At 36.2% G+C, this 13861-nt stretch overlaps 1 protein-coding gene across 1 annotated transcript in view; it reads right to left on the reverse strand.

Annotated features, from left to right (window-relative positions):
- The window catches only part of LOC146002655 (uncharacterized), a 96104-nt gene that overhangs the window by 18017 nt on the left and 64226 nt on the right, over window positions 1-13861 (reverse strand). The gene's annotated exons all lie outside the window — the stretch shown is intronic.

The following is a 13861-nucleotide window of genomic DNA, read 5'->3' on the forward strand; positions in this document are numbered from 1 at the left end:
TACATATGTATTCGAAATTGCAGTATTGAAAATGTCAATTTAATTTCATAGTTTTTTTTTTTGTGTGTGTATGTACGGTGTACAAAATCAATGTAGAAATTATTTTCATTTTAATGAATGTAGATTAGTCGATTGAAAGAAAGTTATATTACTTCTGACACCATAACGGCATCGGACATTATGATATTAGGGATTATATTTTTGGGCCTAGGTGGTGTTGCGGCAACTGAATTGGAAACCATGAATGGGGAGTACTGAAGCATGATATAAAGTTATTTCTTCGTGTTACTTTCATGGAGAATCTGCTCAGTATAATTGGATGCTTTAATGAATTGATATTGTCCTGAAAGATTACTCTCCCACGAAGTGACATAAAGTTCACCACTCAGTTTACGGAAATGGCTTGAGGAGAAAGGAAGAGCAGATTTCACACAAAATTTATCGCTCCCAATTTCTGTTCGCCTAAATCTGGTCCTCTTGGTAATCCTACGACTAAATTAATGTAAACAACACGATGTAACATCACTGATGAGTTGAATGAAACGAACAGACTGCCAACATTTCTGAACGAAAACTAGACATAAAATCACATACCTCATGTGCGCTGTTGTTTGCTCTCAAGATGCATTCATAATGTTGTCAGAACTTATTTCACGTAGAGCGAACCTCGGAACATTTTGCTTTTCAAGGAAGATATGTTAATTTTGTTGTTAATTATGTATCTATGTAATGTCATCTCGATGTTTCTGTTTGACTTCTTTACAGTAAAATGTTAGCTGTAATCCTAAAAATAAAAATGTAACGTTATTTTACAAAAATAAGAATAATTCTTGGTAGATTTAATTTTCAGCTTTTAGTTGACAATGCAACAGAAATCCTTCAACAATCTTGTACTTTATGTAGAGTACAAGAGCTGTCTTTGTTTAGTGTAGCAACTAGTGTTTGCCACGAGACGAGACGAGACTTTGGTCTGTCTCGTCCCGTCTCGTGAAAATGCTGTCTCGTCTCGTCTTGTAAAAGTGATCCGGGATATCATGCCAACAAAAGTCAAAAGTAGCAGAAACAAAAAATATTTTTCCGGAAAGTGGGATAAAGCTCCAAATATTTTACCCATTGCGTGGTGAGAATAGATAAGGTTCGTTAATCAGGAGGACATTGCCATTAAAAATGCAGTTTCTCGGCTACTGATTGCTAGGTATCTTATGAAATCTTCCGTGTGGTTTTCTTGCTTCCATACAACTGTCTATCCATCGTACATTTAAGTGAGTGTTCTTTTTTATTACATTCTTTTGGAAGTATTGAAATGTTTTTCCCTGCACCTTCTTTCTTTCTGAATGTCGAACTTCCGTGTAGCCTACTATGAAAAATTACATTTTTTAAAATATTCTAAGCTTGGCGCTGGGGAGCAACAAAAAGTTTTTAAATGTGTAGTACGAACACAAAAGACTATTTAAAATTACAAATAGAAAGAATTTATTGTTCTTAATATTGTTAAAAGTAGTGGTATTGATGCTATTATAAACCCGAGAAAGTATGAACCCCCCTCAAGCAGGTTTACCTACACTTAAAACAAGCTCAACATGAGCATATGAGCTTTTTGCTCAAGTGTGGAACCCTGCCTAATCCAAGATTTTTGTAAAAATGCCCTCGGGAATTTCTCGGGAAAGTATGACCCCCCTCAGATTGATGAGGCTATACTTATAAAAGGCACTTCTGTGAGATTGTTGTCCATAAATTTGTTAAAAATATGCTCTTCTTGATATTGTATGATATAGGCAAGTTATTCAAGAAAAATAGGCAAGTTATTCAAGATCTAGAGAATGGCAAGATATTTTGAAAAATTTATAGAGATCAAAAAGTTGCATCTTGAAATGCCCATGAGAAATCACCAAACCCCATGTCTCTAGCATTCATGGTTCCGAAGATATTAACAACTTTGTTAATATTGCACTTTTCAGAAAATTCTATATAGAACAGACATAAATCAGAGATATGCAGCTTAAATAATGCATATATCAGGAAAATTATAGAGACATAAAATGTAGAGAATTATGCCTAGAATATGCCTACAAAATTTCAAGTCTCCAGTACTGGTAGTTTTTGAAAAATCTCAAATTTAAAAAAATTATCGATTTTTTAACAAAACTTCTAAACAGCCTCTAGATTTCAAATATGCAACCCCTATGCTTCTATCTTGAAAAATAGGCAAGTTATTCAAGATCTAGAGAACAACAAGATATTTTGAAAAATTTATAGAGATCAAAAAGTTGCATCTCTTCATGCCCAGGCCAAAGCAACAAACCCCATGTCTCTAGGGTTCATGGTTCCGAAGATATCAGAGAAACAAAATTATTGATTTTTTCCAAAATTTGAGTATGTTGCTCAGGGGGCCAAGCAGTTGTCATGCATATGGGAAAAACTTAGCTTCGGCTCATATTAATCCAAGCCGGGCAGTTCTCAACCGGCCTGAGAATCAATATATTGATTCTCAACTGACCCAGTTCTCAAGCTTCTGGAAATCAATATATTGATTCTGTTCTATTGCCTTCAGCAATTCTATTAGCAGCTCCTGCAGTCTTATTAGCAGTTTTATTGCCAGATCAATACTTGGAGGAGCAGTTCCTCAGATTCCCGCATGGAGCTATCAGCATCGGTTCAATACATTAGTTCCTCAAATTCCCGCTGGAGCTGTGAGCATCGGGTCAATACATTAATTCCTCAAATTCCCGCATGGAGCTATGAGCATAGGATCGCTGTGAGCATCGGATCAATATATTGACTTCCAGCAATTCTTATTAGCAGCTCCTGCAGTTTTATTGCCTTGATGGATTAGTTCCTGAGAGTCCCGGGGGCATGGCGCTGCGTGTTGATTGCATGTACACCTAGCAGAAAAATGGGAGGTACGCACAGGAGAAAATACTCCAGCCATGCAGAATCACCCCCATAAATATAATTATCCTAGGATCAAAATTAGTGACAGAATAGAGAAACAAAAATTATAATAGGGCTTGGATACAGCTACCAGCCATTATATTTTTATTTTGAACACAGCACTTAAAACTAAGCCAAGATGCACCCCCACCCCCACCCACCCCCACCCACCCCCACCCCCACACACCCACACCCACCCCCACCCATACCCACATCCATACATATTTACTTCCCAGTCCAGTTCTATTGCATTATGTTGTGCAATATTAATTGATTAAATGCTTATGACATAATGTGATGATGTGGTGTTTCCTGATTGGTTTAAATAAGCAGAGTTCCTATTGGCTCTGTAAATCTATATAAGCCAGGGCACAGTGCAGATTCTTCACCATTGCTGGATCGGCAGTGGAACCCACAAGTGGGGGGCAGAACCTGAACAGGCTCCACCAAAGTATAGGAGAATTGAAGCATATAATTTGGCGGAATAACCCAAGTAAGGTCATAGAAACAATATACACTAATACAATAAAAGCCAATTTTTGGCAGGGGGGGGGGGGAGAAAAGCCCAAAGTGGTTCCTAAATACAAAATAATTAATATCTCAAGAACTAATTGACATAGAGCTATGCAGTTTTTTTGTCTGTACTGAACCCAACTGATATTTTTTATTAAGCATAGAATTTTGATCATAGAAACAATATACACTGATACAATAAAAGCCAATTTTTGGCAGGGGGGTCAAAGTGGTTCCTAAATACAAAATAATTAATATCTCAAGAACTAATTGACATAGAGCTATGCAGTTTTTTTTTGTCTGCACTGAACCCAACTGATTAAGCATAGAATTTTGATTTGATTCCCAAGAAATTTTATATAATAAACCAAGAACAAAAATACCAAGGCCAAAAATATTAACACACACACACACACACATATATATACACACACACAAATCACACTGCTGAACCCAACTTATATTTTTTATTCAGTATAAAGTTTTGATTTGAATCCCAGGAAATTGTATATAATAAACAACAACAAAAATGCCAAGTCAAAAATATTGTAATCAATGCAATAAGAATATATCCAGCCCCAATTGGGTCAAGCACCAAAAGATTTGTAACCCGGACAAATACAGAACTCCCACAAAAATTTGCCCCAAATGCAATAGAAAATACAGCATGGAATATTTCACATATACACATAAAGATACTTGTTCTGCACAGTCATCAACATTGCCCCCACAAGCATCTACATCTGGTCTGAAAAGGAAGCATGAAGCACCTCTTAATGCCAGAGCAGCAAAGCAGCCATGCTATGCACCCATCCATAGCAGTTTTAATACCCAACTTAGGGATTATCGGTTTGTATCAGAGCCAAGATGCAGTATTAACAATTTTTTGAACAGTATAAATTCTGATCTGCATGCAATTCTAAATGCACAAAATGGCTCTTATAAGCTCTCCCTCAAATTGTATACTCAATATAAGAAACCAAATGGCACAAAATTTACACAGCCCCACATAACAGAAACTGTACCGGTATATTCAAATGCAAATTCAGACACAATAATAAGCAGGTTGATGGATCAATTGAATATTAAACACTCTGAATTTGCAGCAAAAGAGTCTGGATGGAGCCTTTTCGGCTCTCCACACAGGTTATATGTTAATATTTCTGAATTCAGCCCATTACAAGGATCTACATATCTGCCATTACCTGATAATATTAAAAACAGAAGAGCCGTGGTTAATATTGAAAATACCGACCAGAAATGCTTTTTGTGGTGTATATTAGCTGCTTTGTTTCTAGTTTCAGGGCATCCTGAGAGAATAACTTATTACAAACAACATGAACATATTTTTGACAATGCAATGGAGGGTTTAGAATAGCCAATGTCAGTTCAGAATATTGATAAATTTGAAAAAAGGGCCAGGCATATCAATGGCAAACAATTATCTATTAATGTATTTATTTGTTCCACTGGCAATTGCCCGATAGAACCTCTCAGAATCAGTACAATTGATGATGAATCGGCTATTCCGATTGATTTGCTCTTAATTGAAGGGGATGACAAATATCATTACACTCTGATACATAATCTTGAGGCTTTAGTGAGAACACAACTAGACAAATCTAATAGAATATTCAAGTTGTGCAGAAGATGCTTAACTGTATTTGATGGTCAAAAAATGGTAAATAAGGTTCGGGAAAAAAATGCAGAAATTGCCAAAAACAAGTTAATTGAGCATCTGAAATATTGTGGCAATCATAAACCTGTTCATATGGTGATGCCAATGCCAAGTGAGAATTGCAAATTCAAAAAGTTTGAAGCCTTGTTGGAACACCCAGCATATATTGTCTGTGATTTTGAATCAATCCTCAAATCTCTTGCATCCTGCAATCCAGATCCTGAAGAATCTTCAATTACACCATACCAGCTACATGAACCTTCCAGCTTTTGTTATGTGGTTGTACAGGATGGTGTTGTTACTAAAGAATATTCATACATGGGGCCAGATGCCATCAAAATATTTGCACATAGAATAGAAAATGAGTGCCGTGACATAGCATCTAACATCTTATTAAAATCAAAACCTATGTTGCCTTTAACAGAGAAACAGATTGAAGATTTCAACAATGCAGAAAAATGCCCGGTATGTAATTCTGAATTTTCAGATACAAATATCAAGGTGAAACACCATTCTCATACAGATGGTAAATTCTTAATGGCCCTGTGTAATAGCTGTAATATTAAGATCAAGAGACCAAAATTTGTCCCCATATTTTGCCATGGAGCATCCAATTATGATTTCCATCATTTGATCAGGTACGAGGGGTTTGAGAAGCAGAATTTAAATATTTTAGCTGAAAATGATGAGAAATATATATCTATTAGCAAAATAATTAAAGTTAATGGTGTTCCTATTCACATAAGATTTCTTGATTCTTACAGAATTTTATCTGCTAGCCTGGCTACACTGGCCACTCAATTATCTGATGCTCAATTCAAAATCACAAGTGCCTTGTTTCCAAATCAGGACCTGAAATTAATTAGGCGGAAGGGTGTATATCCATATGATTATGTTACAGATTTTTCTAAATTTGATGAATGTTCCCTGCCACCACAAGAAGAGTTTTACAGCAAAATCAGAGGATCTGGAATCACTGATGAAGATTATCACCATGCCCAATTGATGTGGAACAATTTAAAATGCCGGACATTTGGTGATTATCACATGGCATATTTGAAACTTGATGTGACCCTCTTAGCTGATATATTGCAGGCATTCAGAAAATCTTCGATGCAAAATTATAAACTGGACCCAGTGTATTTTTACAGTGCCCCGGGCCTAGCATGGGCTGCAATGTTTTTAAACACTAAAATGCAATTGGATCTGATCAAGGATCAGAATATGTATCTGTTTATGGAGCAAGGTATAAGAGGAGGGATGGTGCAATGTTCTCAGAGATATGCCAGAGCAAATAACAAATATATTCATGGTTATGATCCAGCACGGCCATCAAATTATATATTGTATGTGGATGCAAATAGCCTCTATGGTCATGCCATGATGCAAAAACTGTCATATGCAGGGCTTGAGTGGGTTGAAGATTTTAATATTGAAGATCTTCAGGACTTTGATGATAGTAATTATGGCTTATTCTTAGACGTTGATTTGACAATTCCAGATGATTTACACAACAAATTTTCTGATCTGCCCCCAATTCCTGAGGTTCAGTGCTCACCTGGCTCTAAACAGAAGAAGCTCATGATGACACTGGATCCAAAACAAGGCTATGTCATATATTACAAGAACCTCCAGTTCCTGATGAAACATGGTGTTCAAGTGACCAAACTTGGCAAAGTCTTAAGGTTCAGGCACTCAGAATGGTTGAAACCATACATTAATACAAATACAGAGCTTCGAACATCTGCAAAGAGCCAATTTGATAAGGCCTTGTTTAAATTGATGGTAAATTCTGTGTATGGCAAAACTATTGAAAATGTCAGAAAACATACCGATGTTAAAATAATTACTGACCCCAGCCTGAGCAAAAAATTGGTTGCAAAGCCTAATTTCAATTATAGAAGAATTTATGATGAAAATATGGCACTTTTCAACATGAAAAAAACAAAAATTAAGTTTGATAAACCTATTTATGTAGGGGCTGCAATATTGGAATTGTCCAAATTACATATGTTAACATTGTATTATGATGTGTTGAAACCTTTTTATGGTGATAATATAAAATTGATGTACATGGACACGGATAGTTTTATTCTTGATATTCAAACAGAAGATGTTTATCAAGATATTTCCCAGCCTGAATTGTTTAAATATTTTGACACCAGTGAATTGCCAGGTTATTTGAATATTCAGCCCCACAACAAAAAGGTGCCCGGCAAGTTAAAAGATGAGACACTTGGTGATGTTATTGTGGAATTTGCTGGGTTAAGTGCCAAGATGTACAGTTTTAAAACATGTGATGCTGTTGTCAAAAAAGCCAAGGGCATTGGCAGAGTGACTGTTGAAAAAGAGCTCCAATTTGAAGATTATAAAAATTGCCTCAAATCCCAGAATTTAATCAAAACATCAGAAAATAGAATTCAGAGTGTGGATCACTTATTGACTTCAAATGTTGTAAGAAAAGTGGCTCTGGACCCACATGATGATAAGAGATGTATTTTATCATGTGGCATACATACTTTACCATGGGGTCATTGTGATTTGAAAAATGGGAATCAATGCACAAGCACAGAGCATGATTTGAAATAAATAAACATGCCTATGAACTTATTTGGGTTCAAAAAACAAGGTATTATGGACCTGCCAGCACCACAACCCTCTTCTGATATGCTGTCTAAACTGAGTGGCTTGTTAATTATTCATCTGAACAGCATATTTACAGATGTTGATGATGAAACAGGCAAAATATTGTACATATTTAACAATAATTTAAATCATTACCAATTACCTGTAGGTGGGCAATTGCAATTTATTACAACCCCTGAGGGTGATGTCAAAATTTCAGTAGGGAGAAATATTTATAGAATTAAGCACTCAAACATGATTTCTGGCACTGTTTATACTGTTTCTGCTGGTGACTGCTTATATATTGAGGTCCCTGGATCTTATGACAAGCTTATACCCTTTTTTATAGAATTAAGAATCAGATACTCTATAATAAATAACTACTAAACAAAATGCCTAATGATATTTTTGGCCATACAAGACATGAAGATCACAGTGATGAGATTCTGATGCTTGATGTCAGAGTCAAGAAATTAAGAAGTGATTTACAAGCTTTACAAACTACACTCAATGCCAGTCTTCAATTAGAAATTACAAATTTGCAATCACAATGCATGGACCCTCTTCTTAAAATTGATTCTGAACTCAAATTGCTGCTTCAGAAATATACTGACCTGGCCACATTGGATAATTTTCAAAGTTTAGAAGAAGCTGTTGCAGCTCTTCAAGCCAAATTTAAGACCCAGGCCACCAATTCTGAGCAATTGAAACAGCAATTAGAAGAGCAAATAAATAATGTCCAGACACAGCTCCAAACAATTGTCAAAAGCATAAAATCACAAGAAGATTTTGATCTAGTGATTTCCACTCTAAAGGAACAGATTCAGTCACTCCAAATACCTAATCTGGACCCTCTGAACAATGCCATAGCCGAGGTTAAAGAAAAAATTGAGACACTTGAAAATTTTATGAACAATTTGCCATCTTCTGATGCTTTGAATGCAATAACTCGGAGTGTAGCAAATATTAAGCTGCAACTTGAAACATATGAAGATTTTGGAAAAATTCAAAGTTCCATAACCCATCTTGAAGGTACAATAGCAGCAGTGCAAAGTGATTTGGCAAATGTACTAGAATCCAGATTGCCTGGGATTGTAGATACCCTTGTCAGTGTCCAGCAACAAATCACAAAGCTTGAAAACCTCAACACTGAATCTGAACTATCTCATTTTCATCACTTGATAGATGATATCCCAACAAAACTTGAAATTTTACAACAATCCACACCCACTCAGGCAGATATAGCCCTGCTCCAAAATGCTATGCAAAATGTGGCCGATGCATCTGAATTAAACACTGTGAAATTGGCACTTGAATCTTTGCAAAATACAGTATCAAATTTGCCTACATCACAGGAACTTAAAAATATTAAGAGAGCAGTGAATAGGATATTGAAATCAGAAGATATCAAGAATATCCAGGCAGAGATCAAACATCTCACACAGACAGTGGCCACTCTTCCAACCAATCAACATATTAATGAATTGCATGCCCTGTTTGAGGATATCAGAAGACAAATCCATGATCTTACAGCTCAAAATTCAAAATTGGCAATTGTTGAAAATTTGCAACAAATTGTTGCTAATATCAAGCAACAGTTAGGAAACATGGAATCCAATCAAGCAAATGCCCTGTCTGTTTTTGCCACCCAGCTTCAAGAAATTGTGCAACAATACAAGAGACTTGCTGTGGACATAAAAATAAAGCCGGGCCATGATGATGTTGTTAGGACCATCAATGAGCACCTTGAATCTGTAACAAGCAGATTGCTCACAGCAGAAAAGGAAATAACAGGCATAATCGAGAATCCAAAACATACAGTAATTCTTGAATTGTACAGCATCCCCAACAAAGAATATGATTCTCCATTTACACCAGGTGGCAAAATATATATGCTGTCCCCTGCACAATTTTATTACCAATTTTTTGTTGGGGGCACATTGAGACCAATCAAGATCAAATATTGGCTACAGCCACAGGCACACCACTACCCCACCTTATCAATAACAAATGCTGATAACAAAGTGAAAATCACCAGTGTAGAATTGGAGGATTTTACAGATCCCAATACATTAGAAACAGCATATGTTGAAGATGATGGCTCTTTGGAATTTAAAATACAAATAGGGGACAAATTATATTTAGAAAATCCTGCAGTTTCAGCTGCTGAACACCCCATAGTTGCAATATTCTTGTTTACATATTATGTCTAGAAAAATTATTGTTGATGAATTACACAGACAGGCCCGACATAATTTTAAGAGACTCCCAGTAGTTACAAAGGGCATAGATGATTTATGGCAGAGCGACTTGATTGAAATGGCAAGTGGACAGTTGAAAAACTTAGACAAAATCAACAAGGGCTACAAGTATCTACTCACTGTAATAGACACATTTTCAAAATTTGCCTGGGCTGTGCCCCTCAAATCCAAGACTGGAAAATGTGTTACAGAAGCCATCAGGACAATCATCAATCAGAGTGGAAGATCCCCGCGCTATTTGCAAACAGATAATGGCAAAGAATTTTATAATTCAGTGTTTCAACAATTTATTAAAAGCCAGGCAATAAAACATTATTCGAGTTACAGTGATCTCAAAGCATCAATTGTAGAGAGATTCAACAGAACCTTAAAAAATCTTATGTATAAACAATTTACACTGCAGGGTAATTATAAATGGATTAATATTCTTCCAGAACTTCTACATAAATATAACAATTCTGTCCATTCCACAATCAACATGAAACCCTCCGAAGTAACTTCATCTGATGAGCAAAAATTGATCAGCACTGTTTATTATCCTAGATATCAGCCAACAGCAAGAAAGGCCAAATACAGGGTGGGTGATCAAGTAAGAATCAGCAAATATAAGCACTTATTCAAAAGAGGCTTTACAAGAAACTGGAGCAGTGAATTATTTACAGTGGTTCAAGTTAAACCTGGGACCCTTAACACATATATAATAAAGGATCACCGAGGAGAAATTCTCAAAGGCAGGTTCTATGAACAAGAGCTCAGCAAAACTAAACAGCCTGACACATATCTCATAGAAAAAATTATCCGCAGAAAAGGCAAGAAATTATTTGTCAAATGGCTAGGACTTCCAGAACACAGCTGGATCGATGCAAACAAAATAATAATATGAGCACCTGGGATGTTATAAAAAGGCTCCCAGAACCTGAACAGCAGAATAAGAGAAATGGCAAGTTGCTACCTGATAATATTAGGTGTCTTATTGTTGGGCCATCTGCTTGTGGTAAAACTACACTAATGGTTGATAATTTTTTATTGGCACCCAACTGGCTAGACTGGAAAAACAGGCACTTGTATATCTTCTCTAAGAGCTTGGAACAATTAAAATATCAGCAGCTGATGAAGCTTTATGATGGATTGGATATTGCCACTTTTGAACCAGATGTTAAGCCACTTGATGAATGTCTCGATAATTCTGTTGTTGTGTTTGATGACATTATACTGGATAATCAAAACAAGGTTAGAAATTTTTTTACACAGGGCCGGCACAAAAACATTGATTGCTTCTACCTGGCACAGACTTTTTCAAAAATACCCAAGCAACTGATCCGGGACAACAGCAATTTTATATGTGTGTTTCATCAAGACCATACCAACCTCAAACACATACATGATGAATATGTAGGTGGGGACCTGAGCTACAATGATTTTTCCAAATTTTGCAGCAAGTGCTGGAACCAGGACAGTTATGGGTTTGTCACAATTGATATGACAAGAACACCCAATAGTGGCAAATACAGAAATAAAATCAACAATTTTCTAGACATTGAAACATATAATAAACATGAAAAGGCCAATCATTGATGATCTTAAGTTAAGAGATTATCTTGTAAAAAGATTTAAGGGATGGAAATCAGAGAACCGTGGAATTTATGAAAAACACAAACAAACAGAACAGCCTGTAATTGATGCTATTAATAATTTAGGTAAGAATATCAAAACTGTTACAGAGCAAAATCAAAATTTGCTCACAGAGCTTGTACCTGTAGCTGCTAGGAACATATTAGATTATCCATTCACCCCACTTTCAAGTATTCATACACCTAGTCCTATTGCTCCTAGAAGAATTGAAGCTAGTCAAGATCCTATTGAATTGGGTCTTCTTGCTCAAAAATATTTAACCACACCTAAAGACAATAAAGATGAGGTGTTTGGCTTATATGCTGACACAGAGCTTGATGGCAGCATCATACATAGAATTGGCAATTTCAGAGTAACATTTATGGGAGATGATATAATTGTATATTCAGAATCTCGACTTGGAGAAAAAGGTGCTTTTGTTAAGTATCTCGGAACACCTGGATTGTGGGAACTCATGACTAGGAAAAGGCCTGGCAGCTATACAGATCAAGATTATGAGGATTACAAAGAAATATTAATAAAATCAGATGCTCTATACCAGAACAATGATCCCACACAAAAAAGAGTCAAGTCTAGCAGTGGGGCAAAATACAATAATTTAATCAAGCCCATATGGTCACAGATCAAGACTGGCAGTGGAATCAAACAATACAACACCCTGCCCAAAGAATTTGTGTGGGTTGATGATGTCAGGAAACTTGTAGATAGGTTATTGGTGATAGCTGGGGAGGAAAATGCTGGGAACCACAATTTTTACAATGAAAAGGTTGGAATTATGGACATGATAAGCACCAAATTGTCTAATTTTATAGTGAATGACACTAAGGGGATTGGATATCTCATAAAAATTATTAATACTCTACCACCTAAATTTTGGAATATTTCTGAGGGTCGGGGCCTTGTTAATGACATTATAAACAAGCTGCCATTTGAACTACATATTCCAGGCTATCAGTATTGTGGTCCAGGCACAAAATTGGATCATAGATTAAACAGAGGGGATCCTGGTGTTAATCCCCTAGATGCTGCTTGTAGAGACCATGATATTGCATACAACACACATTCTGATCTTGACAAGAGACATGTTGCAGACAAGAAATTAGAAGAGGCTGCATTTGGCAGATTTGTAAGCAAAGATGCTTCTTTGAGTGAAAAAAATAGCAGCATTGGGAACCACGATAGCTATGAGCACCAAACAAAAATTGGGGTGGGGGCTGTGAATATGTATATAATAAACCTACAATGAAGGCCAAGGGTGTTATGTATCAAATACCTTATGCAGGTCTCAAATCTCTTAAAACTATTGACAGTCTTTTAACCAAAAAGCAGCGCAAGAAAAAAAAATTATTGTATTGCAAAGGGGCATGGTATGAAATTGTTGCTTAGTACCCCCCAATTAAAAAAATTACAGCAATCAAGAAAAAAATCACATGTGGGGGGATTCATATTTACCATCCCTGCCATCTTAGCTGCTCTCGGGGCTGTGGGGAGCTTGGCTGGGAGATCAGCTGCCATAGCAAAAACAGTAATAGATGCCAAGAAAAATAGGGCAGAATTAGATGAGCAGAGGCGCCATAACCTGGCCATGGAGAAACATGGCAAAGGTGTTAAGAGAGCCATGAATAAGTTTAAAAAAAACAAGAGCCGCTTACAAACCAAGATATTGAAGCTTTAATCAAGCCACTGGGCATCAAACATTTTAGAGGTGTGTACATGTCTGATTCTTTACCAGAACAACCACTCAACAAAGAGTGTGGCATTGTTAATTTGGATGAGTACAAAAATCAGGGCACTCACTGGATCTGTTATCTTAAATATTTAAAAAATGAGGCATTTGTATTTGATTCATTTGGAGGTGTTCCACCTGAAAATTTAATAAAATATCTAAAATCACCTAATCTTTATTACAATAATGCCCGTGTTCAAAACTTCAAAGATGTTAATTGCGGACATTTGTGTTTATCTGTTCTTAGATATATGTCTCAAATAAAGAAACCATCAATTGAAGATTTTCAAAAAGCCTTGTGGTATCTGAAACATCATGGGGGTATTTCATCTCACCAGCCAAAATTCAATATTGAAACTCAAATTGCATGATGACATAGTATATCCCAAAACAATAGCTCTCAGGGCATTTTATGGCATGTACCTAATCCCTAATATTACACACCACAACAACAAAATTGCAGTTGGGGATGAAAAAATTGTCATCACTCCAGGG

Source organism: Lepisma saccharinum, chromosome 18, assembly GCF_977018435.1.
Source record: "Lepisma saccharinum chromosome 18, izLepSacc3.1, whole genome shotgun sequence".
Lineage (NCBI taxonomy): Eukaryota > Metazoa > Arthropoda > Insecta > Zygentoma > Lepismatidae > Lepisma > Lepisma saccharinum.